This window comes from Pinus tabuliformis, chromosome 8, assembly GCF_031772625.1.
Source record: "Pinus tabuliformis cultivar Carrire ecotype Pingquan chromosome 8, CPIR1, whole genome shotgun sequence".
NCBI lineage: Eukaryota > Viridiplantae > Streptophyta > Pinopsida > Pinales > Pinaceae > Pinus > Pinus tabuliformis.
The window spans coordinates 1,875,466,747-1,875,478,641 of NC_142294.1; the positions used below are offsets into that span (position 1 = coordinate 1,875,466,747).

Consider the following 11,895-nt stretch of genomic DNA (forward strand, 5'->3'; position numbering starts at 1 on the left):
TGGCAAAAGTCAATCATCATGAAAAGAGTCAACCATGGTTGATAATTTCTTACCATGGTGACAATAGTTAGTTATGGTCAATCATAGTCATGCATGATGATCATAGCTGATGATGGTTGATGGTGGTTAAACTATGGTTGAGAATGTGTGAATTGTTAAACATCGTTGATTTTGTTTTCACTATGGTGAACGATAGTTTGACTATGGTTGAACATGATTGACTATGGTTGTCCATGTTCACTGTAGAAAGGTAGATTAGGTTTGAATATGTCATCACGTTGACTATTGTTATATATGGTAAACATAGAGTTAACAAAGTCTGATCGCCATGAACTATTTAAGCATTGACTATTAAGGTTTGAATCTATTGTGGTTGACTATGTGGTGCAACATGATACTCATGTTGACTATTGTTGCCTATGATTCCTATGTTTATTATTGTTGACCATGTCAACAATAGTTAACCATAGTCAATATGTATTAATGTAAAGCTTTTTATATTTAAAACATGATAAATGTGTAGATTAATATATTATTAATATTCCATTAATGTTATATTACACTCTTATTAATCTTGTTTATATATATATATATATATATATATATATATATATATATATATATATATCCGTGATAACTAAATATTCAGTCATAACTAAATATTAATAATATATTTAATATTAATTATGTATTAAAGAAATATTATATAAATGAACTAATTATTAATAAAGTTTCAACTTTATTAATGTAATATCATTAATATTATTAACCTTATAATAGCTTTATAAATTTTATTAATCCTATATATTAACTCTATTAATTTTATTATCTCTATATATTAAACCTTAATATTAGAAACCTAAAATAACATTAAAACTTATTATAATGTCATAATGTTAATTTATAAATTAATGTATTAATATATTATTCAGTTATTAATATTGAGTTAAAGCACCAATGAATCATGATTGTCTATGAGTACATTTTCTTTTTCTTTCTTACACTATCAACTTTGTACATAATTATCATGATATCAATGTTTATGAAATGAAAAAAATCAACAAAAAAAATCTATATATACATCATTGTCTAAATTACAAATTATAAAATTATAAATTTTTTAATATATAAATTAATCATTGTTAAAAAAAATTCAAAACAAGAATAATTCACACCTCTCTCTCTCTCTCTCTCTATGTGCAAAACCTACAACAAACCAACTACATAATTAAAAATTCTCAAATTGGATTTAGTGGATGGCCCTTTTCATCTATTTAATATTAAATTTAATGGTCCCCTATATTTGTTAATTCTTGACACCTACAATGGAGATGCAGTATCTCATATACAACATCCTTGTCAATGGATATCACTAGTGTAGCTATGCAAACCCTAAAGGAAAAACTGCAAGAAAATGTAGAAAACCTTTCTGATCATAACGAACTAAGTTCAGTTCAAAATTTTCAGTGTTGTAGTTTTTTAGAGGAAAAAAATGTTGGTTTATATAGATCTACTGGTACAATATTCAGAAATTTTCATACAATATATTAGGTGCTAGATCCGGAAAAATGTAAAATCACCCCTATCCAACCAGAGATACAAAGAATAAAATCCACATAATATGGCAATATGCATCATGATGGAGTGACAGATAAAATCAACATAGCATGACAATATGCATCAGGATGAAGTAACTAAATAGCGCGGTGGTTATCATAAGCATCCCTTGGAAAATAATCGTAGGCGTTGCAAGATGGTTAGCATGTTGAATTCTTTGTTATCCCTTTTCCACAGATCTACTTCGATTCTCCTTCCTAAGAGGACTGCGTATATCCATGTGTGTAGACTTTGTATCCTTAGCTCCAGATTTACAGAAGTCTTCCAATTGAAAAGAGGGTATCCATGACAATTTATTATTGATAAAATTAATGTCCAAGTTTTCAGCTGGCATGCATTTAGAGTTTGAAATATGCCAATGCGCCTGCTTGGTTTTCATTTATTGAATTCTAACCAAATTGCCCACAATTTCTTCAAAATAGTCTCCGAAACTCCCTTATTTGGTTCGCTAGCATTGGCTTTTGGCTTGCACTTGATATGTCTCTTTTTGTGAGGCCTCCAGTTGAATGAAAGCTTACTCTCATTTGGGTCCCTAGTAGGAGATCCAATACAAATGCTTATTCAAATTTCAATGGCACAGTTGAAACTAATACTGATATGTAGAGTCGAAAATAATGAAATCTAAGAGGACAAATAACCTTCTTCTTGTTGTAACAACCATGATGCAATAATGTTAAAGGGCAGAGCAACACTTAACCCTCTCAAATCACATAGAAAACCTAATAGGGAACCATCGCTCCATCTATTAATAATTTATGAGAGAAAGAAATTCAAAAGAAACTAGCAAACATTTATACAAAATTGCCCACAAACTTGAAACTAACATTGATATATAAAGTCGGGAATAACGAAATCATAAGATGAATAACCTTCTTACTTATGCCACCATAACCCAACACATTTAGGGAGTAAAACAATTTATAACTCTCAAAAACATGATATATATATACCCTTCTGGTTGCTTATTCCAGCATAACCCAACACATTTCGGTAGTAAAACAACTTGTAACTCTATAATTTCGGTAGTAAAACAACTTGTAACTCTAGAAAACTTGATAGTAACCATATATATAAATAACGACTTAGGTGAGACAACAATGTAAAAACAGTTTATTCGAGGAAAAATTTAACCTATCAAGGAAAATGATGGGACCGCTATATATGAAGTCACATGACCCTCCGAGTCACCCCACCGGAAGGTGTCATCAAGTCACTCTCAAAAAAGAGGGCAGGGTGAAATCACAACCCTTCATGTTATTATTTCACCCTCCATGTTATTATGAATGAGAAGCATATTTTCTGAATATTCAATCTCACCAATTGATTAAAAAAAAAATACAAACCTATATAAATAAATAGATACACACATCAGAATAATTAAAAATGTGATATAAAAATTTATAAACACGGATTTCAAAGTGTATTTTCAGCGTTCTCTAACTCTCAACATGAAAAACTCAAAAAATGCAGCAGTAAGTCGTTTCAAGTAACATCTTATAGGCAGACATTTTATTTTCGCAACAACTCCGTATCAAGGACATCCGTCAAACATGTACTACACAAAAGCAAATGAGACTTTTCAGTATGTCCTGCCTGCAGAACCATTATACCATTACAGCAATCATAAGTCCCGCTTGAGTAACCATTTTAGCATTTCAGAGAACTAATTTTTAAACAAATGAAACGAAATGACATAGGTCAAACAAAACAAGCAATCTAATCGCAAGAAAGTCCTCTTCCTCGCAGTTACAAACAGAAATTACATCTAAAGTACGCAGCGAAAATTACAACCCAAAAACAGAAGCAACAGCGTTTTTATTCAGATACCCTGCAAATTCACCTCTTTCCAACTTTTTCTCTCCATTACCTCCTTTAAAGGAAAGGAGAGCTCTGTCAAGGGGAATTGTCTCTTTTATATTTTTCCCATTCTTCACGCCATGCCATGAAGCTACTTCCTTTGAAGAAAACATCTGGAGAGATTTTGAGAGCGTCGTTCATGGTTGTCACATACTTTTCAAACTCTCCAAGACTTTGTAGGCTTTGGTGATGTCCTTGTTTCAGATTTTCCAGGTCTTTTCGAGCCTCTTCTACACGTGCCCAAAAGCATGAGTCCTCAGTGAGGGACGCAGGCTTGGCGCGGCTTCTTCGACCTCTTGAACTGCGGGTCTTTTCTTTGGCTTCCATCCATTCTTGAAGAACTTTATAGCGATTGGGTCTTCCATCTGAAACATAGTTGCCTTTACCCTTAGACATGCCATAATAAAATGCAATATCCAGAGGCTCTACAAGTCTTCTATATGTATTGCCGGCATTTATCCACTTATTTTGGGATTGAAAATCACTGGGCAACTCATGTCTCTCCCACATCTCAATAATCTCATCCCAAAACCCAGCGAGCTTTAACCTCCGCTCATTAGCCTCCACATCCTCATGTTTCTTGAATGAATCATAATACGTGATTCCATCTTCCTTCTCACAACGCTCTTTATACCACTCAACCTCTGCCATAATACGCTGTTTCTCACTTAATTCAATTGCTAGCTTACCAGCATTTGTATTATGCTTGTTTTCAATGCCTCTTGCTATTTCCATGGCGATCTGTGCATCATCATGCTGCACAAAGTTGATAACAGCAATTTAAGAACACGGTTTAGGAATCAATTAGTACGTGAAGAGAGAAAATAAAATTGAGAAATGCAGATGGGGTTCTTTCAAAATCTACTTGAAAGGGAATTGAGTGTATCACCTGAACCCCGACACCAATAGCTTCTAGCTGTAATGACATTCCCATCTTGTAAGAGGACTCTGAATCAGGTTCTGCAAAATTTTCACCACTGATGGACTTTTCTATGGCATGTTTCAAAGCAGAACCATACTCTACATGCTCTGACAAACAGTCATTTACGATATTATCATAAGGTTTTTCATGGCTCTGCATTGTCAAATGAAGCATCTTCAAAACGATCTCAGAATTCTCAATGCAAGCTGCGCCTTCACTTGAACAAAACATGTAAGTGCCAAAAGGTCTGTATGGGCTTGAATCAAGCTCATGGTTCGCTATTGTAAGAGCATACTGCAGAACATTATTGAGAAGAGTCCTACTAGCATCTTGAATAGAAGAATCAGGTATAGTTTTACTGTCATTAGCCTGCATTATGCCTTGCCAGTAAGAAAAGATAGCAATCAAGGGTTCAGAAATTGATTCAACTGGTGCAAGCAGCATCCTAGGAACAATATCATGCTTGGAAACCACATGCAAAAAGTTGCCTGCCCAATTCTCACGGCCAACTGCTTCAACAAGGTTTACATCTCCCACTAAAGGGCAACCAAATGTGATACAAAAAGGAGAGCTTTGCCTCAGCCTCTTTTGCAATATCCATAGTGTGGCCAAGGTTGCAACTGCCCCTCCTATGGAGTGACCAACAAATATGATGGGCTTGAGTTTCCTTTGTTTTGAGTCTGTATACACCTGCATCTGCTCGATCATAGAATGCATCAACACAACGTTACCCTTCCCTTTTTCAAAAATATTCATAACTAATGAGTGAAGTAACAAACCTTTTTTTTACGAATCTAAGATCAAACAATCCTGAAAGATAAATTAGTTTACCTTTGCTTGGAAATCTGTATTCTCCATGATATGGATGAACAAGTTGAGAGCACCCTGATGGACGAGAGCTGGTTGATCGCCATTACCGTTGACGCAACCAGAAAAGAACTTCTTGTGAGCTTCTATATTTCCCTCTCCATATTTACTCTCTCCGACGATGAAACCTTCGATATTATAAAAGGAAGGAAAGGCTACATATGCAACACCTTCATACTCATTCACATTATAACTCTCTGAGTTGTTTGCAAGACATGACTCTTCCCAAGCCTTGGGCAGTATTCCACATGAAACAAGGAAAGTTGCAATATCTTGACCAACGGTGAACCTGCAACAACATTTCTGTAAATTAAAAGCACCATACTAAAGAAACAGGTCAAATACAAGATTACAGGATCTCCCATGTCTAGGCAGTATCAAGTTCCCATAACTAATTACAGATCATATAATTATTTACCACAATCCCATTCAAAGTTACAAAGCAAATGCCCCATTTTATCCCTTCAGAAACAAACAACCATTTAAATTTTAATGTAAAGAGGTTCAAACACAAGATTACAGGATCTGCCATTTCTAGGCAGTATCAAGTTCCCATAACTAATTACATATCATATCATTATTTACCACAATCCCATTCAAAGTTACAAAGAAAATGCCCCATTTTATCCCTTCAGAAACAAACAACCATTTAAATTTTAATATAAAGAGGTTCAAACCCAACATATTAATCTTGAATATCGTCCAACACATAGAATCTATGTTTAGACTGCTTCGTCCAAAGGGACAGTATTCCTACAAACGTTCCAAATACTTAAGAACGGGAATTTTGTGTATGTTAAATACTCCATGCTTAGCAGGTACCGATGTTATGACTCTGAACTGGGAGGCATGCACCAGCACCTTGAATCAAACCCATTAAAAAAAGAGATAAATTTACTTGAAAATTAGTTGTTTCCATAAAAACTATTGAGATTAATATCCCATAAATCTATCTTAAATATAAATTTAACATGATTCTAGAGGAATCTAATTGGATCCAATATTTTTAAAGGTAATTTTTTTTTGATATTATTTAAATATTGTATATAGTTATTTAAGTGGATTGAGATTAATATCCCATAAATCTATCTTAAATATAAATTTAACATGATTCTAGAGGAATCTAATTGGATCCAATATTTTTAAAGGTAATTTTTTTTTGATATTATTTAAATATTGTATATAGTTATTTAAGTGGATCCAATTTCTTTAAAGGCAATTATTTTATGAGTGGATATTATTTAAATATTGTGTATAGTTATTTAAACTTTTTATTTTTAATTTTTTTTTCTTGATGGAGATTAGCCAAATTTGAACTTTAATGACCAATGGACAACTTTACACATCAGACTAGGTTGTAGAATAAACCTCTAAACTCAATAAAACTAATACCAGAAATTTAATTACAGCCTCATATAAAAGCTCTCTTTTACCTACTACCAAGTTCGAATTTTTTGGAAAACCACGTTAAACAAACAAACAAAAAACAATCTTCACCATCTTAAAAAATATCCCAGGAAAGATCAATTCAACATATACACAAAATTATCTCAAATTTGACACAGGCATTTATCAAAATGTAAATAAAACAATGATATCTTGCGAATAAAAATGATTTTCTTTACAGTGGGGTGGATGACTCTGCCTCCATTTTGATTTGCTATTGCCTGACAATGCTTTTCTAGTTTCTGTATATGCAGCCGCAGTGTGATTCACAAAGCTTTTGGTGCTTCTGTATAATGCAACCGGGGTGTCTTTATAAGTTTCGAGGGAGGAAAAAGAAAGATCCGAACAATATCCCAGAAAAAGAATGGAATGGAGACTTCGACAAATTCCTGACTTGAAGTGTGGGTTGAATATAATTAGTTGATTTTCTTTGACCAAGATATTTCCAGACACCTTGCCCGTGGCCTCCTGGAATGATCGCGATATTGACGGCTAACGAGAAAGTCCGGTCACCGGTGGAAGGTCAGTTCCGGTAATTAGTATTCATTTCCTGAGAAATTTCCATTGATTTGCTGCTATTGCCTCACAATGTTTTTCTAGTTTCTGTATATGCAGCCGCAGTGTGATTCACGAAGCTTTTGGTGCTTCTGTATAATGCAACCGGGGTGTTTTATAAGTTTATAGGGAGGGAAAGAAAGTTCCGAACAATATCCCAGAAAATGAATGGAATGGAGACTTCGACAAATTCCAGACTTGGAGTGTGGGTTGAATATAATTAGTTGACTTTCTTTGACGGAGATATTTCCAGACACCTTGCCCGTGGCCTCCTGGAACTAACCCTCTCCGATGATCACGATTTTGTTGGCTAAAGAGAACGTCCGGTCACTGGTGGAAGGTCACCTCCCGCAATTGCCTTTTCATTTCCTGAGAAATTTCCGAAGTAATTCCCGGTAATACGGAAATTTGCGAAAAGACCAACTTATGAATTCGAATTTATTAATTATTTGTTGAAAAAATAAATTAAATACAAATATTTATTATTTATTAATTATTCGTTGAAAAAAATAAATTTAATTAAAATAGTTATGAGTAAGGTTGAGAATTTTTTTTAGCTATTATAATATTATAGTTAATTTCACAAAATAAATATTATTTATTAATAAATAATATTTTAATATAAGGAAATAATTGTTGACCATGATGATGATGGTGGTTAACATCCGTTGAGATTAAATTTTGATCTAACGGACTTAAAGAAATGAATTATTTAGTTTCATTTAAGATTTTATTCCTATGCTGGAAAAGCTTGGAGAGAAACCTCCTAGCTCAATGTGATTTTGACATCCTAAAAGGCTAGGAAGGTCAATGTTGCAACAAAGATTTTGAAATTGAGATCTAATGTGGTTGTAGGCGGGGCACTCTAAGAGAAAGTGATTTTCATCCTCGATGTTTGTATTCTCACAAAGATGGCAGAACCTTTCCATCCATGGTGTTTTAGGAACTGCCCAACTACCCGTTTCACTATGGAGCTCATGAGAGTTCGTTCTAATCTTGGCTATATTAATTTTCTTCTTTGAGCTAGTTAAAACAGAGAGATATTTTTTATCTTCTAGGGTGGGGTTGATGACATCCTTATAATATCTTAGTTTTCTTTTAGCTGGTAAATCTTTCTCACACCACATTTTTTCTTTGAACTTAGAAGTAACAATATTTTTAATGTTATTAATGTTTTGCAATGCAACATTCTCGTCGATCTCCCAATGGTTTAACCAAGACCTGGTGTCTTTATACTTACCTCGTTTGAGCCTTAGGTGGTTTTGGCTGGAATTAAAGCTAGCTTAGGAAGTCTATGGTCTCCTATGTTATTGTGTTTGTGATTGTACAACAGAAGCCTAGTCATAGCTAGGCTCTTGATAGGGGAAAGACCCACTTATATAAGGAGAATAGGATAGGGTGTGTTGCTTTTAATTTTGAGGTTATACGTTATAAAACGCTTCTCGATTTGCTCAATCTTTCTCCAGGATTGTCTAAAGATGCTACAACCCCAGACCTCACATCCATATAAGATAACCGGAGTGACTAAAGTTTCAAAGAGGAACTTCTTTCTATCCCACATTACGAGGTTTGCCATTTTACAATTATTTTCAAGACCAAAATAAGCTTTCCATCCCCCATTAATCTTTTTCTCAATGCTATAGTTCCAGTTGAGCTTGTGATGAATATCAATTCCTAGGTACTTGTAGGAAGACACTTCCTCCAAGTTACTATTGTCATACATAAAATTAGCGTAATTGTCCTTCTTGGATTTGATAATCATAACTTTTGTTTTGTCAGTGTTAACAATCATACCCATGATAGAGCATAAATACTTAAGAAGTATAAGTTGCTTATCAGGATGAGATGGTCACCTTTCCAGAAGAACAATATCGTCAGCGTAGAGAAGAAGGATGATGATTATCCCAGCTAAGATCTTGCCAGCACATTTTGCTTCCTCTAAACAACCTTCTAGCTTGTCGATGTAAATGCCAAATAGGGTAGGGGAGAGGGGGAAACCTTGTTTAACTCCGATATGACACTTAATATCTTTTGACCACCCCTCATTGGTCATTAGCTTGGCAATTACATTATCGTATAACCTTATAGCGGTAGCTCTCAACTCAAAAGGAACCTTTAGCTCTTCTAATCTGTTCCAAAGGTTGTTTCTAGGAACCGTATCGAAAGTCTTTCTAAAGTCCAGAAAGCAACAAAAGAGATTGGATTTATCATTGCGGCATTCCTCCACAATGATCCTAAGCATAACGAGGTGGTCTGTGGTTGAGTGTTGCTTTCTAAAACCCGCTTGGCCTTTGGCCCGCTTACCTTCACTTTCAAGCCATATGCTCAACTTCCTTTCCAAAATAATACCATATAACTTGGCTAAGAGAGGGCTGATCATAATTATTCCTTTTGTTAGTCTTCTTCAGTCGTGCTTTATGACCCATGATTGTGGTTATTCCTTTTTTTATAGCTGCTTTGCTGATTGCATGACATTGTCTTCCATATCACCCCCTAAAAAAATATAATTTTCAATATACACCCCGTAAGACACAATCTTCAGCAAAAAAAAATTATCATACTAAACAAAATATTTTTGTAAACCAAACTTTACAAAATCCTAAACACACTTCCCATAAAAAAAAAAAAAAAAATAACATCTTTTTTTAATGAAAAACCCAATTTCATAGAAATCTCCAAAATATATTTGAAATTACTCTTTACTCAACCTTTAAAGCACCCTTCGTAACCTTTTCACAGATCCTTTTATTTTAAATTTATGTTGTTTACAAACCAAATGAGCTCGGCTACAGTGGTGGAGAAATTTTCGACTTTCTTATTACTCTCACATGCACGCTGTGTCTTTATAATTTTTCCATTCGATATCAATATGTAGGAAGATGGAGAATAGAGGAGATAAAGCATGAATTCACACATAAAACACGAGTTGATTTTCTTTTATTGATTACATAAATCAGGATACTTACAATGAACCCAGTAAAGGGTATTTATCCTTTTCCAACTAGCTATTTGTCTAAAATATCTTGACATGCAATCACATGCAACCACACACTAAAAATCGTGGTATTTATCCTTTTCCAACTAGCTACTTGTCTAAAATATCTTGACATGCAATCACATGCAACCACACACTAAAAATCTTCTATCACTTAACTCGATTTAACTCAACACTCAATCACTCAACGAACTGACTCTCTATGTTTAGTCAACTACTCATATAAGAATAATTACAATTTCTAACATTAAACTAACATAGATATAAAATTCTAGTCTCCATGCTTGGTTTTCATATATTGAATTCTATCCAAAACACCCACAATTTCTTCAAAATCGTCTGCGGAACTCCCTAATTTAGTTCGCTGGCATTGCCTTTTGGCTTGCACTTCATCTGTTTCATTTTCTGAGGCCTTCAGTTGAAAGGAATCTTACTCTCATTTGGGTCCCTAGAAGGAGAACATGGATCCAATACAAATGTTTATTCAAATTTCAATGGCACAATTGAAACCAATACAGTCGAAAATAACGAAATCTGAGAGGGTGAATAACCTTCTTGTTGTTGTAGAAAGAGAGAGCAACACTTAATCCTTTCAATTCAACATTCTTATTGTTGTTGTATTAGCAAGGCAGAGCAACACTTAATCCTCTCAATTCACATAGAAAATCTGATAGGGAACCATCTATCCATCTATTAACAATTTATGAAAGAAAGAAATCCAAAAAATATAGCAAATACTTAGGTAAAGTTCAATCACCCACGAACTTGAAACTAGCACTTGTATATATGGTCGAGAATAACGAAATTATAAGATGAATAACCTTCCTATTACTTGTGCCACCATAACCTAACACATTTAAGTGGTAAAACAACTTGTAACTCTAGAAAACTTGATAGATATATATATGGGTGAATAGGCACCCGGCGTGCATGATATGACGGTTGGGGCGGATGGCTTTCGCTCGATCCCTGCGGAGGGCCCCTTGCTTCGGCGATATATATGACGGCTTTTGCGTAAAAATCAGCTGGCTTCGGCCGTATTTCTAACTGGCTTGGGCCATAATGTATTCCGGCTTCAGCCGTATTCTGACTCGCTTCGGCCATATTGTATTCTCAGGGCTTCGGCGATATATATGACGGCTTTTGCGTAAAAATCAGCTGGCTTCGGCCGTATTTCTAACTGGCTTGGGCCATAATGTATTCCGGCTTCAGCCGTATTCTGACTCGCTTCGGCCATATTGTATTCTCAGGGCTTCGGCCATATATATGGATTTCTCTCTGAAAAAAAATGGATAAATAGCCTTCCTCTTGCTTGTGCCCCGATAACCCAACACATTTCTTTCGATGGTAAAAACAAAACTCTTGGAAACTTGATAGGAAACTATATATATGTATAACGGCTTAGGTGAGACGATAAATGATGGAACCGATATATATGAAGTCACATGGCTGTACGAGTGACCCCACCGGAAGGTGCCATCAAGCACATGGAGAAAACGCATAGACAGACTGTGGAAACGACTAAAGAGAATGGATAAGTGAGGTGGGTGAAGAGCTATTATCTTTTTAATAAAAAATAGTATAGATTTATTTTAATTAAAGATTTTACTAGGAGAACAGAAATTAAATTTTAAAT

The 11,895-nt window shown here is 34.5% G+C and overlaps 1 pseudogene across 1 annotated transcript; it reads right to left on the minus strand.

Annotated features, from left to right (window-relative positions):
- Positions 1-3,251: 3,251 nt before the first annotated feature.
- Positions 3,252-11,363, minus strand: LOC149243857 (lipase-like PAD4; annotated as a pseudogene). The gene is made up of 4 exons (XR_016246045.1): positions 11,200-11,363; positions 5,228-5,552; positions 4,364-5,092; positions 3,252-4,230 (listed from the first exon to the last, which is right to left on the minus strand). The product of XR_016246045.1 is annotated as a lipase-like PAD4 (transcript).
- Positions 11,364-11,895: the final 532 nt, after the last annotated feature.